Genomic DNA, 17,741 nt, shown 5'->3' on the forward strand with positions numbered 1-17,741 from the left:
TTGTAATAATTTTGTGAATACCATATTCGTACAGCAGTTATAATTTCTACAGTGGTTCAACTGTAGAACTTACAACTCAGTGTAATTCCATTATTTCCAAAACCACAACTATGTATAAAAGTACTGTTTTCAAAAGAATGTCAAGATCGGTGGAAAAGTGCCACCGATCTTGACATTTCACTTAAAAGATGATGAGACCCTGATGGATTAAGCTTCTGGCATTCCAACACATTGAACAGTTGAGAAAGGACTAGGATTCTTTGATTGTTCTGATTAAAAGCTTTCAAGTTTCTCTGTTTATTCATACAAACTAACATCTATTACTTTCAGAACCCTTACTGATTCTCATTTAATATTATGCAATTTTAAGAGTATATTTCCGGAAGTCATAATGTTCTTGAAATAAATGCTTAAACCCAGACAGAGTTGAGGGGAGAGCTCCATGATTTTCAGGGGAAATTAGCTTTGCAAGTACAATAGCCTATTAATTTGATCTACCTAACTATCCAAAAAAGCCATCATATATGATTTCCCTGCCTGGAATTGCTATGTGGTATCTCTTTCTGCTTCTCTGCACTGCTCTGTTTGCATAAATTGGAAAATCCATGCCAAGCTGCTGTGAAAACAGGCAACTTCATAATTGAAGTCTGTGGTGGAACTCCTATTGCAATGAAGCATGATATGACCATGCATTGTCTTTAAACTGTAGAATTAATTGATGTGCCTCATGCAAAAGTCTTATCACTGGCTTCAAGCTAACCAATTTTGTCAAATCTGATTGGCAAGGAGTCTCCGGTTGCAGACAGGGGTCCTTTCTGATGAAATTATAGAGTAATTCAACATGGGTTATCTCCTGTAGAGATATTTGTAGATGACATTGATCTGATGTTCACAAGCCAAATATGCATTTTCCTTTGATAATAAAGGAAATATTGAAAAATGGGGAGGTAAAGGATTTAACAATAATGTTTAAAATGGCTGAGGGTTTCTGTATTAAAGTTGTCCCTAAGTTAGAGAACGAGTTAAGGCAGAGCTTTCCAAATTTCCTCAGTTCACAGTGCCTCTAGTGGTTCCCAAGCTGTGTGCCATGTACAGTTCTGTTTATTAGGTAGTAAAATATCCTGCAGCACTCCTATGAATTTGGTGCATTGCCCAGGGTTATGTTGACTTGTTATTCAATTTAAATGTGAATTATATCAAATCTTGATCCTGGCCCAGCCTATTACCCCAAGGCCAGTGCAGTTCTCAGTGCACCTAGTAAGATAATGCTATGCATACAAACGTAAGTGATAGACCCTTCCTGCAGGAGCGATGCTCTCATCCTTCCCCATTCCACCCTCTGGCAATTCAACAGAGACAGAAAAACACTGCTCATTTCATGGCCAGCTAACCAAAGCATCCTTTTGCTCAAATCAGCAAAATGAAGGAGTGCCTTCATTTGGAATGGGGATCCAATACTTACAACCTGGCAAACTACTCTAAGCCAATGTTTCTAAATCTATGCAAATTTAAGATATTGGGACTACATGTTGGCTGGAGAATTCTGGAGAATTCCATATATCTTAAAATTGCAGAAGTTGAAAAACACTTTTCTAAACCACGTCAAAAGAAAGAATTTTAGAAATTATAAAAGTTCTCCATTCCTGATTTATTTGCAAGCTATAATTTAGCAGAATTATCCTCCCTAAATTGAATGCTTTATTTCTTGTAAATGCACATATGACTGCAATCCTATTTTTAGAATTTGTTTTGCAGGGATGAGATTGGGGAACTAGATCTTGTTTGCCAATTGCTTTTTAATTTATTTATTTTAAAATGGCTAACCAACAAAGGTGGCTATTGATTCCAACATTATGAAAATGTCCATTTGTGCAATAAGTTGGAACAAAGGCTTGTGGAAACCTCTCCATCTCAGGTATGTTCCTGTACCGCACCTTCCCAAGTGCAAGCATTTTGTAAGCTTTATTTCATGCCTGATCCGTTTCATGAGAAATGGGTCAGATTTGCTTAAATTTGTAAATTGGCTTAAAAAATGTTGTCCTTCAGGTTCAGGACACAGAAGCTCATAATCACTAGCGTTTGGTTGAAAATCAGAAAGTACTAATCCTCAATGAGACGACCATGCTCTTTAGGGAATTTATTCATGTTTATTTGCCTCTGACTTCAAGGCAGGGCCAATGACACTAGTTTGAAGATGCTTAATGAATATTGAAATTCTGATATTTAAAATGGATGGGTCCCATTGATTTCCCATTATGTGTCTCACATAATTAACACTTTGTACAGTAATCTCAGATCATTTGTGTGGGGAAACATTAGTAACACACAAACAATGTAGATATTTCACTTATATGTACCAAGAGTGAATTACACAGATTCGGTCTGGCACTCATTTCAGCAGCCTCTGCAAGTGACTGTTTTATTATATGAAGATCCTCTTGAGGTTCTAGAAACACTAGAATTGTATATTTCTGCAGCAACCACTCATGTGCTTCCCGTTCCACATCAGTTCCACCATTAAATGTGAACTTCCACTTCAGATTAAATATGTCATGACCAATGTCAGATATTTGGACAACTTCAGAGTCAAATAACCCAAGGCAATCTTCTGATCACACCATGCCTTCAGTGTAAGACCATACCATTTGGGAATTTAATAAAATACTCTGTCCTGCATTGATCTTTTCCTGAATCTTTTCACTCTGCCCTTTCTCTACCCCCACCCAACTACTTTGAAATGAAAAAAAAAATTGCACAAATTGCCCCATAAGTCTTCCCTTTTGCTATTAATGCACAATTCTTCATATAAAAATAATACTTCACATTTTCTGGCAATGTCTTTGTTTCTAGATGGCATGAATTTTTAGCACTTCAACTTTTTTTCCAGCATTCATTAATATAACATTGTAATTTTACTGCAAATTTTATTTAGAACTATATACCTTCTACCACAGAAAAAAAAATGTGAAAATTTGCCTGTGACCATTTCTTTATTTATCTCTATAATATAATCATTGCTTTATGTCAAGTGCCATTTTGTTGGATTTCATTTGTTATGCATCCTATTTCTCTGTCTCTGATGAAGTACTGTACATTGTAGATCTATTTCTGCCTGCTCTGTGTGCATGTATGAATGTCTCCTTGTTAACTCCTAAGATTACTGAAATATATTACCAAACTGAAATTGCATTAAAAAGGCAAATGATGACTGCAGCAACATCTTCTCATCCAAAATGATGCGGTGGGAGATATATTTTGTGAAAATATTAGAGAACCTGCTTATCTTCTTTAGCTGGCATTCAATAAAAGAAAGAGTCAGGTTCAGTATGGTTTTTATTTCCAGGAGCATCCAAGACAGTAGAAGTGTTCTTAAAAAACAGTGGGTGAGGTAGCCCAATACATCAATTTTTGGGGGGGGAGGGAGAGAAGAGTTGTATTGCTAATAAAAAGAAAGAAAAAAGTAAGTAACGTAAGACGTGTCTTGGTAGGAACAGAAGTAACAATGAAGTGTTGCAGAAGTGAGGTGGTGGAAGAATAAATTATAATACGACTGTTCTATCTACACAATGTAATATTTATGCTACTATTATTACTAAGTGATTCTCATCACTTAGCTTCTGTTAATTGCTTTGAGCACAAGGTAATTGTGCAAAATATATAAATGTGGTAAATAAATAAGCCAATATTACTCCTGATTGGCTAAGATCACTAGTATGTTATACAATGTTTGGTTAGGATTGAAAAGACCTAGTTCAAATTCCATTCAAGAGTAAGGAGTAGTGACTCCTTACCTTATAGAGTTGCCAAGAATATGTGTTTGTGTGTGTAGAAGTAGGGGACAAGATTTTCTACCTTTATCCACCCATCTATCTACCTACCTAACTACCCACATATCTATTTATTTATATCGATCTATCGATCTATCGATCTATTGATCTATCGATCTATTGATCTATCTACCTATCTACCTACCTACCTACCTACCTACCTACCTACCTACCTATCTATCATCATCTATCATCTATCTTCCTATTTATAATCTATTATCTATCTGTCTAGGTGTTCAGTGCTTTCCTTTATGAAAATAAATTGTTTAATATATAGCCCTTGTCTATTCCCCACCCACACCCATTCATTTAAGGATTCCTTCTCAACAAAGACTGATCAGAAATCTAATTACTGGCAAAGCAAGATGTTCACAGGACGTTTTTCTATGCAAATCACCTCTCTTTTCTAGCTCCAATTTGTTATTTTAAAAAAAAGTCCATTAAAATGTCAGCATCAACTTCCCTTTGTATGTGTCAAGCTAAGAGGTACGGCTGCCCTGGAGAGAAGTTAGAGAATATCACTTCTAAGTAGAGATGGATGGTGCACCATTTGCCATCTCCTGGCTGGATGCCCTGCCTTTCTTCATGTCAGCTGTTTGTCACATCTGAACCATATGTCTTCATCCAGCCACACCAACCCTGGTAAATGGAACAAACATTTGAAAGAGGACACAGAAAGTACCTTTTGGTCTCATTGGTATTTCCTTTATATAATTTCTCAAGCCTGCTGTTGCCTTTAATGCCCATCCAGGTCCTTGACTCTGGATGAGAAATATTTGGAAAAAGATAAGTGGTTTTCTGCCAATTGTATAGTACTTTATGGGATTTATTACAAGATGGCTAGTATTCAAAAGTGCTACTGGATTTCAGGATGTTCCCTGTTTTTATCTTCATATAGGAATTTCAAGTATAAATGTATGAATGGGGATGGATGGATGGATAGATGGATGGATGGTATAAAATAAAGAAATAATGATTTCATTTTGAAGATAATAAATAAATATATTACAAACTTTCAGCAGGTTGGACTGCAGGATGAAAGTAATTTATAGGAAAAGTAAGCCTTTTAATATTGGATAAAAAACTATTTGGCCAAAAATAGGACTAGGTTTTGTTTGTTTTTTTAATGTAGATATGTGAATGCCCTCAATCTATTCCTCTGCAACCATTCGAAGCCAAGGATGTGTGACATAGGTGGAAATGAAATTGAGACTTGCTACCCATATAGATGTCTCAGATTTGTACAATTTTTGAAGTTAAATTATCACTTAAGCAGATAGTTGGTTTCCTATACTCAGATGGCCAACTTAGAAAAATGGAGCAGCATATACAGCAATGCCAAAGTTAATATAGATTTTTAAAAACACTTTGTTAGACATGCCATATTGATATTAACCTAGGTTGAGCCCAGATATACCTTTGTGGATCTAAGCACAAGGAGCATTTTATAGAAGAGAAATGATAAGCAACTCTAAATGGTTAAATTATTCTGATATACATCAGAATGTCACAGAGAATGTAAAATAAAATCAAGGGAAGAGCTGACAGTAAAAGGATGCACAGATCAATGGTTTTCTTATTTACTATTATTAGAAATATGTAATAGGACTTAGTTTTATTTTAGCAATAATTTTTGTTGTATTTCCTGTGTTAAGGCCCTCAAAATTTTAAAGATATTCAAAGAGAAATATTATTTTGACCCATATTCAAAATGAACAATTCTAGTTAGGAAATGACAATATCTCTCTATTTGTTATGTGTGTCATAGGCAGGTAGGGGTATAAAAACCTGATTAATAATAAACTTATCCAAACCATTTTAATTAGTGTAATTAGGATTGTCTCAAACTGCAAAAAGGCAGATTATTCAACAAAGTATTTTTTTTAGATAAGGACAAAGTTTCTACAAATAAGGGGTGCCATGAATTTTTCCCACCAGTAGATCAGATAGATAGATAGAGAGAGAGAGAGAGAGAGAGAGAGAGACAGACAGACAGACAGACAGACAGACAGACATATACAGACATAGATAGATAGATAGATAGATGATAGACAGACAAATAGATAAATATATAGATAAATGATAAATAGAAATAGAGATAGCTAAATAGATAGACAGAGAGACATATACAGTATATAGATAAATAAAAAGAGTTATGAATTTTATTACTATTTATTTATTTATTTATTTATTTATTTATTTATTTATTTATTTATTTAATATAATTTATATGCCACCCTATCTCCGTAGGACTCAGGGCGGTTCACAACACTTAAAATAAACCAATAAAAACATAAAATACATACATAAACAAATATTAAAACTCTTTAAAACAATCGAAACCCCCCCTCAGTCCAGGCTAGGCTCTGCGAACAGCCATGTTTTTAATTCGCGGCAAAAGATGCGGAGGTCAGGAGCCAGCCGGAGCCCCAGGGGGAGTTGATTCCAAAGGGTGGGTGCGCCCACAGAGAAAGCTCTACCCCTGGGGGCCGCCAGCCAACATTGTCTAGCTGACGGTACCCGGAGCAGGCCCTCCCTGTGGGAACGCACCGGGCGATGGGAAGCTGTTGCTGGTTGCAGATGGTCCGCCAAGTATCCTGGGCCTAAGCCATGTAGAGCTTTATAGGTCATTACCAGCACCTTGAATCTCACCCAGAGGGCAACCGGCAACCAATGCAAGCCGCGCAGGAGAGGTGTTACATGGGAATATTGGGATTCTCCCATCACAACCCATGCGGCTGCATTATCTACAAGCTGAAGCCTCCGCGTGGTACTCAAGGGCAGCCCCACGTAGAGAGCATTACAGTAGTCAATATGGGAGGTGACTAGCACATGAGTAACTGTGCATAGGGCATCTCGGTCCAAATAGGGGTGCAACTGGCGCACCAGACGAACCTGGGCATATGCCCCCCTGGTCACGGTTGTTATATGATCTTCTAGACTCAACCGCGGATCCAGGAGAACACCCAAGTTGCATGCCCTGTCTACGGGGGGTAAGACTTCACCCCCTATAGCCAACGATGGAACCTCTCCTTCAGACCGAGATGCTGGTATCTACAGCCATTCAGTCTTGGCAGGGTTGAGTCGAAGCCTGTTCCTCCCCATCCAGATCCGCACCACTTCCAGGCACCAGGGCATCACATCGAGAGCATTACTGGGTTGGTTCGGGGTGGATATAAAAAGCTGAATATCATACTGATGGTACCTCACCCTGAAGCCACGGATGACTTCCTCCAGTGGTTTCATATAAATGTTGAACAGAAGGAGTGAGAGGACCTACCTCTGGGGCACCCCACAGGTGAGGGGCCTCATGGTCTATCTCTGCCCCCCTGCCAACATCGCTTGTGTCCGCCACGAGAGGTAGGAGGAGAACCACTGTAAAACAGTGCCTCCCACTCCCAACCCCTCGAGGCGCCACAGCAAGATACCATGGTCGATGGTATCGAAAGCCACCGAAAGATCCAACAGGACCAGAACAGAGGAATAACCTCTGTCCTGAGCCCTCCAGAGATCATCCACCAGCACGACCAATGCCGTCTCCATGCTGTACCTGGGCCTGAAACCCAATTGGTATGGATCGAGGTAAACCGCTTCATCCAGGGCCAATGGGAGCTGACGTGCCACCACACTTTCGACAACCTTCGCAAGGAAGCGAAGGTTGGAGACCAGACGGAAATTACTCAAGACAGCTGGATCCAAGATCGGCTTCTTGAGGAGGGGCCTCACCACTGCCTCCTTCAATTTAATTTTTCCTACACTTCTTTGGTTTATTATATGTACTTGGTTGGAGATTGGAAATTGGAGATATCCAGGGAACGTTTCATGGGCATGATAAAGGACCAAAATGGCAGGGACCTAACAGAGGCAGAAGAGGTTAAGAAGAGGTGGCAAAATTACACAAAAGAACTATACAAGAACAAGCTTAACATTCCTGATAACAGTGGTGGGTTCCTCCCGGTTCCGCCCGGTTCCGCCGAGCCGATAGCGGTGACGATATGATGTCACCGAACCGGTTCTGCCCCCCCCGCCCCCCGCTTATTCTTACCTTTTATTTGGCCCCACTACCAAGCTATTGCTGCCTCCTGAGTCCCAGCTGATGGGCTATAAGGAAAAAAAAAGTTTAAATGCTTCAAAGGGCCGCCCTACAGCTGATCAGTGGTAAAAGGCAGTTTGGTGGTAGACCGGTGCCTCCCCCCAAAAAAGTGAGTAGACTGATGCCTGCAAAAATAAATGGGTAGACCAGTGCCTAGAAAAATAAATGGGTAGACTGGTACAGCTCTGCAAGCAGTTAAAAGCCTGGTAGAGCAGTACCTCTGCTAAACCCTAAAGAATTGTCACATGACCATCAAGCCATGCCTACAAAATAAGCCACACCCACAGAACTGGTAATTAAAAAATTTAGAACCCACCCCTGCCTGATAACCATGATGGGGTGGTCACTGATCTTGAGCCAGACATCCTAGAATGTGACCTCAAATGGGCCTTAGGAAATCTAATCAACAACACAGCTAGTGGAAGTGACAGTATTCCAGCTGAGCTATTCAAAATCTTAAAAGATGATGCAGTAAAAGTGCTACACTCAATTTGCCAGAAAATTTGGAAAACTCAACAGTGGCCACAGGATTGGAAAAGGTCAGTTTACATTCCAATTCCAAAGAAAGGCAATGCCAAAGAATGTTCAAACTATTGCACCATTGCACTCACATGCTAGTAAGGTTATGCTTAAAATCCTACAAGCTAGGCTCCAGCAGTATGTGGATCGAGAACTACCAGAAGTATAGGCAGGATTTCAAAGAGGCAGAGGAAGTAGAGATCAAATTGCCAACATATGCTGGATCATGGAGAAAGCTATGGAGTTCCAGAAAAACATCTTCTTCTCCTTCATTAACTATACTAAAGCCTGATCCTTGTGTGGATCACAACAAATTATGGCAAGTTCTTAAAGAGATGGGACCATCTTATTTGTCTCTTGAGAAACCTATATGCGGGTCAAGAAGCAACAGTGAGAATTGGACAGGGAACCACTGATTGGTTCAAAATTGGGAAAGGAGTCTGGCAAGGCTGTATACTGTCACCCTGCATACTTAACTTATATGCAGAGCACATCATGAGAAAGGCGGGGATAGATGAATCAAAAGTTGAAATTAAGATTGCCGGGAGAAATATCAACAACCTCAGATATGTAGATGATACCACTCTAATGGTAGAAAGCAAAGAGGAACTAAAGAGCCTCTAGATGCTGGTGAAGAAGGAGAGTGCAATGGTGAAGAAGGAGAGTGCAAAAGTTGGCTTGAAACTCAACATTAAGAAAACTAAGTTCATGGCATCTGGCCCTCTCAATTCCTGGCAAATAGATGGGAAAGAAATGGAGGTAGATTTCATTTTCCTGGGCGCCAAGATCACTGCAGAAGGGGACTGCAGCCAAGAAATTAAAAGTTGCTTGCTCCTGGGGAGGAAAGCAAAGGCAAATCTAGACAGCATTCTAAAAAGCAGTGACATCACCCTGCCAACAAAAGTGCATATAGTCAAGGCTATGGTTTTCCCAGTTGCAATTTATGGCTGTGAAAGTTGGACCATAAGAAAGACTGAGCGCTAAAGAATTGAGGCCTTTGAACTATGATCTGGAGAAGACTCCTGCGAGACCCTTGGACTGCAAGGTGATCAAACCGGTCAGTCCTAGAGAAGATCAACCCTGACTGCTGATTAGAAGGCCAGATCCTGAAGATGAAACTCAAATACTTTGGCTGCCTAATGAGAAGGAAGGACTCACTTGAGAAGAACCTAATGTTGGGAAAGATTGAGGGCAAAAGAAGAAGCGGACATCAGAGAATGAGGTGGCTGGATGGAGTCACTGAAGCAGTAGGCGTGAGCTTAAATGGACTCTAGAGGATGGTAGAGGACAGGAAGGCTTGAAGGAAGGTTGTCCATGGGGTCGCGATGCATCGGACATGACTTTGCAACTAACTAACAACATGTACTTGGTATGTAATCTATTGAAGTAAACTGCATAATCCGATGTACCAATCTACATGGACTATTTTGTCCACTATCACTGAGAATAGAATCCAACAAAGCCTTTATCCTAGAGAAACTGAAATTATTTCAACAGGACTAATGTGGAAAAAGTGACTTAAAGATAGCTCACAATCTGGACTAGAAAAGGGTACAGTAACAGTTCGGCAATATCCATTACTGGCATTCTGGAAATTGAATTAATGCAATTAGAGCTTAGAAAAAGAAGATTCAAGGTACTTTTATTTTCTTTTGTAAGGAACTGAACAGAAGTCTCTTTTAATATTCAATGCTGATGTTTCTTGATCTCTCCTTCCTTCCTTATGTTTGTTGTATTTATTTTAAGTTTATTAACTATATGTATCTCATCTCATATCTTGGCATATTTTTGTAATGTCATTTTAAAGTGTTGCCCCAATTTATCATTTTTATAAAAAACCAATTCTCAAAGCATGCCTGGCTTTTTAAAACATTCACTTTTCCACATGAATACCTTTCATAATGATATGCATATACAGTTTACCACTGGGGGATACTGGATTTTCCTGTTGGCTCATTCTTGAGTTTGTTCCTTTAGTTTTTCTCAATTATTTTTCTTGCTTAGAATGTGTTTTCCCCTATCTGTATATTTATTTATTTTTCTAATTAGACTCCCTTTCCTATTTTTAATAGTAAAATCTGGCATTATGTCTCTAGAACTCACTGTTCTTTCTAAATAACAGTCAGTGTAATATAGCAATAGCAGTAGCACTTAGACTTATATAACACCTCACAGTACTTTACAGCCCTCTCTAATTGGTTTACAGAGTCAGCATATTGCCCCCAACAATATGGCTCCTCATTTGACCAACCTCAGAAGGATGGAAGGCTGAGTTAACCTTGAGCCTGGTGAGATTCGAACTGCCAAATTGCAGGAGCTAGCAGTCAGCAGAAGTAGTCTTCAGTACTGCATTTTGACCATTGCGCCATCACAGTCCAATATAGTACAGTAGCTATACTATACAAGTTCCAATGTACTGTTGGCCATGGAAGCTCAGTGGGTAGCTTTAAGCTAGCCCAATTTTATATGAATATTGTGAAGAAAAACTGGAGGATATAATGCTATGTACGCCATCTTGAGCCAAAGGCAAATGCTATAAATAATGAATAAATACAATAAATGATCAGATTGCCCACAGAATCAGGGTTGTCTTAACAGCATTATGGGCCCTGGGCAAAGCAGTGTACTGGGACCCCTCAACAACTACTCACAGGAATAAAAGTGTAAATGGTCGATAAAGTTAAACATCTTTTTGCATGATAGTATTAATAAAAAATGCAGTAAAATGTAATAAATACGTTTCTGTATTTATATGATACAAGGTGCATTAAAGGGTTAACATACACAGATTAATATGAGGCCCCTATGCTTGTGGGGCCGATGGGCAAGTGCCCATCAGGCCCATGCATTAAGACATCCCTGCACAGAATAGAATAGAGTAGGGTAGGGTAGGGTAGGGTAGGGTAGGGTAGGGAAGGGAAGGGAAGGGAAGGGAAGGGAATAGAATAGAATAGAATAGAATAGAATAGAATAGAATAGAATAGAATAGAATAGAATAGAATAGAATAGAATAGAATAGAATAGAATAGAATAGAATAGAATCCTTTATTAGCCAAGTGTGATTAGACACACAAGATGCATAAGATCTCAGGGTGCATGCAAAATAACAATGTAATCATAAAAATGAAATCAGTAAAATATGGTAGTGGAAAAAATGAGAAGGATTGTATTTCTCCTGTTCATGGACACTTGGTAGCAAATTATTCTGCAAAAATGATGTAACTAGTACCTATCATTTTGAAAAATACTGTCTTAGATTCAAATACTACATCCACAGGTATGAAGCTTTGCTCATTAACCTATGGAACATAGGACAAAAAACATTGGGAAGTCCCACAACTTCCGTGACTTCATTTGAATTGGTTTCTATCTAAAGGGGCAACTATTACTACTTATTTGATTACTTTAGAGCAGAGGTGGTTTTCAGCAGGTTCTGACCAGTTCTGGAAAATTGGTAGTGGAAATTTTGAGTAGTTCGGAGAACCGGTAGAACTGGCCCTGCTCCCATCTATTCTCGGCCTCCCAAGTCCCAGGAGTGGGGTGGGAATGAAGATTTTACAGTATCCTTCCCCTGCCACGCCCACCATGCCACGTCCACCAAGCCATGCCACGCCCACCAAGCCACGCCCACAGAACCGGTAGTAAAAAATTTGAAACCTACCACTGCTTTAGACCACTGAGAAAACCCACTGTGTGCACTCAAATGGTCAGCAGTCATCTCAGGTTTAGTCTTTTCCATCCATTATTTATGACAATTGTTGTGGAGATCCCAGGGACTAAATCCAAGATTTTCTGCATGTGACACTTGTCCAATTGCTGAAACTTGGCTTATTGCTAAGTAACAAGGATTTGGTCTGCTAATCATTATGGTTCATGTGGTTTCTCTACAAAAAGAAAGTCAAATAAAGATAAGAAGTGACCCACTGAAAAGTATTATACTTGCTCTCATTCAAATCTGTATAATATTTGGATAGATTCACTCATTCAGCCAATCTTTTGTTTCTTTATTTGAACATTAAATCAAGTTTAGAAAATCAGATACTTCAGGTAGTTGTGGCTCAGTGTGCTATTAAACACGGTTATTAGCTTGTATACATTTCAGTTCAACCCAAACCTATAACAAATATAGCCTTTGCATTTGCAGAGTGTCGAAAGAACTTTGGACTGAAATCTGTGACCTCAATAAAGATGAAGCAAACAAAATAACTCAAAATGCAAAAGAAGGGAAAATGGCTTTCTGTTGATTGTGAAAAAACAATTGAAACAATGTCAGAAACCAAATGCCAACAGAGACTATACTAATATGGTGACTATACTAATATCTTAATTAAATGCTAAATGCTAAATGCTTTTAAATAAATCTAAGTCCAAGATAATTATTTAAGAAAATTACATAAATCAAGGAAACCCTTTATCCAAAGAAAGGGCATGCCAAAATACAAAGAAGGAAAAGATTTACTGGTGAAAAAGATACGAAAAAAAAAAGTAGGACAAATATATGGAAAAATTTTATGCAGATAAATAAATCTCAAAATAGATGGTATGTGCAAAACTTTTTTTCACTGAACCAGAATCAGACATTCTAGACCATAAGTTTAGATGATCCCTAGATACTACTAATAACAAAGCTAAGTAGAAAATGAAATACCAGCCAAACTGTTTAAAAGTTTACAACATGATATATTTAAAGTGCTACTTGTAACTTGTAAGCAGATATGGAAAACACAGCAGTGGCTAAGGCGGGGGGGGGGGGGAAGCAATCTATATTTCAGAAGTAAAAAAAGGCATCACTAAGGAATTTTAAATCTGCAAAACATTTGCACTTAACTCACAGGCTTGTATAATTTGCAGTCTAGATTTCATCTTGTGAAATGACAACTACTACATGTAGTTGGTAATCATAAGATGGTAAGAGATCCAGGGTGTAACAATAACTATATTTGATAGTGCATATTTCCAGCTACTACCTGGGAGAGAAAGAATATCAGAGATCTATGCTACATGTGTGGACACTCATCACTTCTTTAGCTTCCAAAATAGGGTGTATTGGTAGAAATCTATTCATATACTGAATAAGGGTTGCGGTGGCTCAGTGGCTAAGATGCTGAGCTTGTTGATCGAAAGGTCGGCAGTTCAGCGGTTCGAATCCCTAGTGCCGCGTAACGGGGTGAGCTGCCGTTACTTATCCCAGCTTCTGCCAACCTAACAGTTTGAAAGCACGTAAAAAATGCAAATAGAAAAATAGGGACCACCTTTGGTGGGAAAGTAACAGTGTTCCATGCGCCTTTGGCATTTAGTCATGCTGGCCTCATGACCATGGAGATGTCTTCAGACAGGGCTGGCTCTTCGGCTTTGAAAAAGAGATGAGCACCGGTCCCTAGAGTCAGGAATAACTAGCACATATGTGTGAGGGGAACCTTTACCTTATACTGAATGATTCACATATGGGCATTTCATACGTTCAGAATAGCCTATAGTTTATCTATATGCAATATACATAAATCAAAAGGAAATTAAAAGTTTGAATATGATAGCATCCTTTAGATCAGGGATGTCCGATCTTGGCAAATTTGTGGACTTTGTGGACTTCAACATACTGCTGGCTGGGAAATTCTGGGAGTCCACACAGTCTTAAAGTTGCCAAGGTTGTTTTAGATATTTTGTTTTCACTTAGCAATTTTTATTTTATTTTATTCATTTAGCAATTTAATGCTACTTCTCACCATGCACAGTACAAAATGTGTTGTACAATAGCTGGTCTTCTTCCTATTGTTCAAAATCTTTCTTTTTCGTAGATTAGTTAAACTGACATCAAGGCTGAATATTTCTTTTGCATTCAAGTTTTTTTGGGGTGGGGGCGACAGTGCCGGGCAATTGTGCTGGTTTTATTGTATTCTTCCCACAAATGGAATTTAGAAGCAAGTGTGGCATTTCTCTTTCCTTATACATTTAGGTCATGTAAAAATGCCTGTTTCTCAATCTTTGCCGCATGCTCATTGTCTAGTTGCGATTCGCTGTCCTTCTGCTATCTAAAATCATGTCCTGTTGATCTAGAACATCTACTTTGGGATGGTATTTGGTTCCTTAACTTGACTCTGCCATTTGGACATCTATTTTGGCTCTGCTGGGCTTGACAAGCATCTGATTGCTTCATTATTTTTTTTAATCTACCCCCAAGAAACTGAGTTAGCCAATCCAAACTTTCTTATCTGGTGGTGAAATTTCATTTTGTTAAGAACTGGAAGGCTTAAGAAGTTTGATGGCACTTTGGCAAAATATCAATGTTCCACATATCCTCAGGCATTAGTCAGCTTATGGCTTGCTTGGCAATGCAATAAAAAATACATGGTTTGGCACTTATTTTTAAAGCAAATTTCTAGTTCCTGCAGCTTGTAATCATATTCTAAATAAAGTTTAAAATTATTATTATTATTATTATTATTATTATTATTATTATTATTATTATTTATTTTTATATGCTGCCCTTCTCCAGAGACTCAGGGCGGCTTACAATGCGTTAAGCAATGCGTTAACAATAAAATGTTGTTTAATTCAAATCAAAATAATTATTGGCAACTTTATTACTTTGGCCATTTTAATTCTGTAACACAATATGTGCTTAAAAATCAGAGGAACACTTAAGGCCTAAACCATATTTTATTAGGAAGTAAATCATACTGACCTCAGTAAAACCTTGTTTTTCTGAGTTCAGTGAACCTATTTCCTAATAAATTTGCTTAGGACATTAGATGAAATGCTACTATTCATTTCTGGAAATAAAAGAAAATGTGCTACAGCATCATTCAGTTTTTGCTTATCTGAAAAATATTTTAAGTACAGTTAGAACATCAGAATGGGATTATTATTACTTAAAATAAGTAGACCACTAATGAAACAATTTCCTAGCCTGCATATTTTGCATTTGGTCTAGTAGTTGAAGACCAGTCTAGAAAGTGGAAGCCATGAATTCAACTCCTGCCTTAGCCACGAAAGCCAGCTAGGTGACTTTGAGCCAGTCACTCTCTTTCAACCCAACCAACCTCACAGGACTGTTGTTGTGGGGAAATAGGAGGAGAAAGGCATGTTGGATATGTTCGCTGCCTTGAGTTATTTGTAAAAATAATAAAGGTGGAATACAAATAAACAGTAAATCAAATAAACATAAAAGAAGAAGTAAATAAAATTATCCTGTGTAGATTCCAAAGCAACTAATCAATGAATTAGTATTGCCTAAGAGCTTTTGCTGCAAAAGAATTTTGAGTAATTAAGGCATGTAGCAGATGCAAATAAGACATAAGATAGTCCAACTAGATATATGGTACATGTATATAAAGTCACAATAATATCTACCAGAACTTACAAAGAAGAAAGTTACTATTCAAAACATTATTTGATAACATATTCAGTAAAGGTTTTTTTTTTGTACAGAAAAGAGGGGGTTAATCTTATTCATTTTTTTCTGAGCTCAGATATTTTATTAGTTTATCAAAATATAAAATACAGAGATTCAAAGAAAAATAAAGATAATGAGAAAATAAGAAAAAAATGTAAAGGAGAAAAAAATTGATTTCCAAGTCCTTTTGGTGCAGTAGAATAAGGTTGTAACATAAAACCTCAACTTTTTTCTTTTATATAATAATATATACTAGCCATTTCTAAAATAACAAATCTATCTAATCAGCAAAAGGTCTTGATCTAATTTAACCATATCTTTGCAAGTGAATAAGAAGCCCTTACTCACTCTTCTAGGAATCTTTGCTCTCACAGTTCTAAATAGAAAGTCTTGGATGATTTGAGATGCTTTTATTCATATAACATTTCCAGAGATGTTCATATAACACCCATATTTCCATACTAGGTTAAATTAATCCAAATAAATATAGCTATTCCCATTTTATTTTTATTTGCCATTCTGTCCAATACAAAATAATCCAAGCATTGAAGCCAAAGTCAACCGATAGGGGGGGGAAATGAAAACATTACAAATCATTTTTGATCCCTGAAAGTAGCTAGCTATCTTACTCTCAAATAAAGACAGTTTGAGTGAATATCAGAGCTGGAAGAGGCTGAATTTGGAGTGGCAGGATTTCAACAAAATCATCCACAACAGGATCTCATATCATTATTGGATATGTTGTTATACATGCTTTATATTTATATTTGCTGAACATTCTGTAGAGATTCTCAATCATCCAGGCCATGGTTGTCCCAAAGGTGATTTTTCAGGAGGCAACTGGACTTTCTTGTTTTTTCTTTTGATGATGTTTTGCTTCTCATCCAATGTGGAACCAAACCATCTTGGATGAGAAGCGAAACATCTTTGAAAGAAAAAAACAAGAAAGTCCAGTTGCCTCCTGAAAAAACACCTTTGGGACATTTGCTGAGCATGTTTTTATTATGACTTATATACTTGACTTTTTAGAAAAGTTGTTATAATCCATTCGGCATGGACCATGTGCCTTGAGCATCCCTTAATTCCTGATCTTGTGTTCCTTCTTTTTATAAATGTATAATAGATCTCTAAACCTCTCTGCAGGTATCTCTTGTCTATAATACACACTTTTCGTCCAAATCCTACTTGCCTAAAATGTGTAACTGATATCCCAATTTGGCACTGGCATTTTCTGTTTGTTTTACATTTTTGTGAGTCTTGTTCAGCAGCCAACAGTTCACAAAGGAAAAGACGTATGAAAAAAGCATCCAAAAACTGGATTTCACTTATGACCTATTTGGAACAAAGAATTTCTTTCCTTCCAGAATTTGAGTTCAAGGTTCTTTCCTTCCTTATTCCCCCAGTGGTATTAAAGGGGGGGAAACAGCTACAAAAGACAACATGCTGCATAGAAGACAACTGAATTCAGGTAGATATATGAATTTTGCTCTTGATAAAAATTTGACTAATTTTCATTTCTGGTAGGGAGAAGACACTTGTTTCTTAGGTCTCACCCTCCATTGCTAGCATCTTACCATTCATGGTTTATGTTTTGGCCACAGTTTCTGTCAATCCTCTAGTGTGTTGAAATGTTTATTATACATTTTGATTTGATTGTGATGGGCTGATTCATAGTAGACGCCCCTAAAAAGGCAGAGAATCAGATTATCTGCCTTTATGTCTTACTAGTAAAGACATTTTTTTTAAAAAAATTGATTTATATGCCGCCCTTCTCTGGAGACTCAGGGCGGCTTACAATGCGTTAAGCAATAGCCTTCATACTTTTGTATATTTATACAAAGTCAGCTTATTGCCCCCACAAACTGGGTCCTCACATTTGTCCTTAGTTTCAAAGTTTGTTTGTTTGTTT

The sequence above is a fragment of the Pituophis catenifer genome, unplaced genomic scaffold, assembly GCF_029215685.1.
Source record: "Pituophis catenifer annectens isolate HBS135680 unplaced genomic scaffold, rPitCat1.0.hap2 SCAF_6, whole genome shotgun sequence".
In the NCBI taxonomy this organism is placed as follows: Eukaryota; Metazoa; Chordata; class Lepidosauria; order Squamata; family Colubridae; genus Pituophis; species Pituophis catenifer.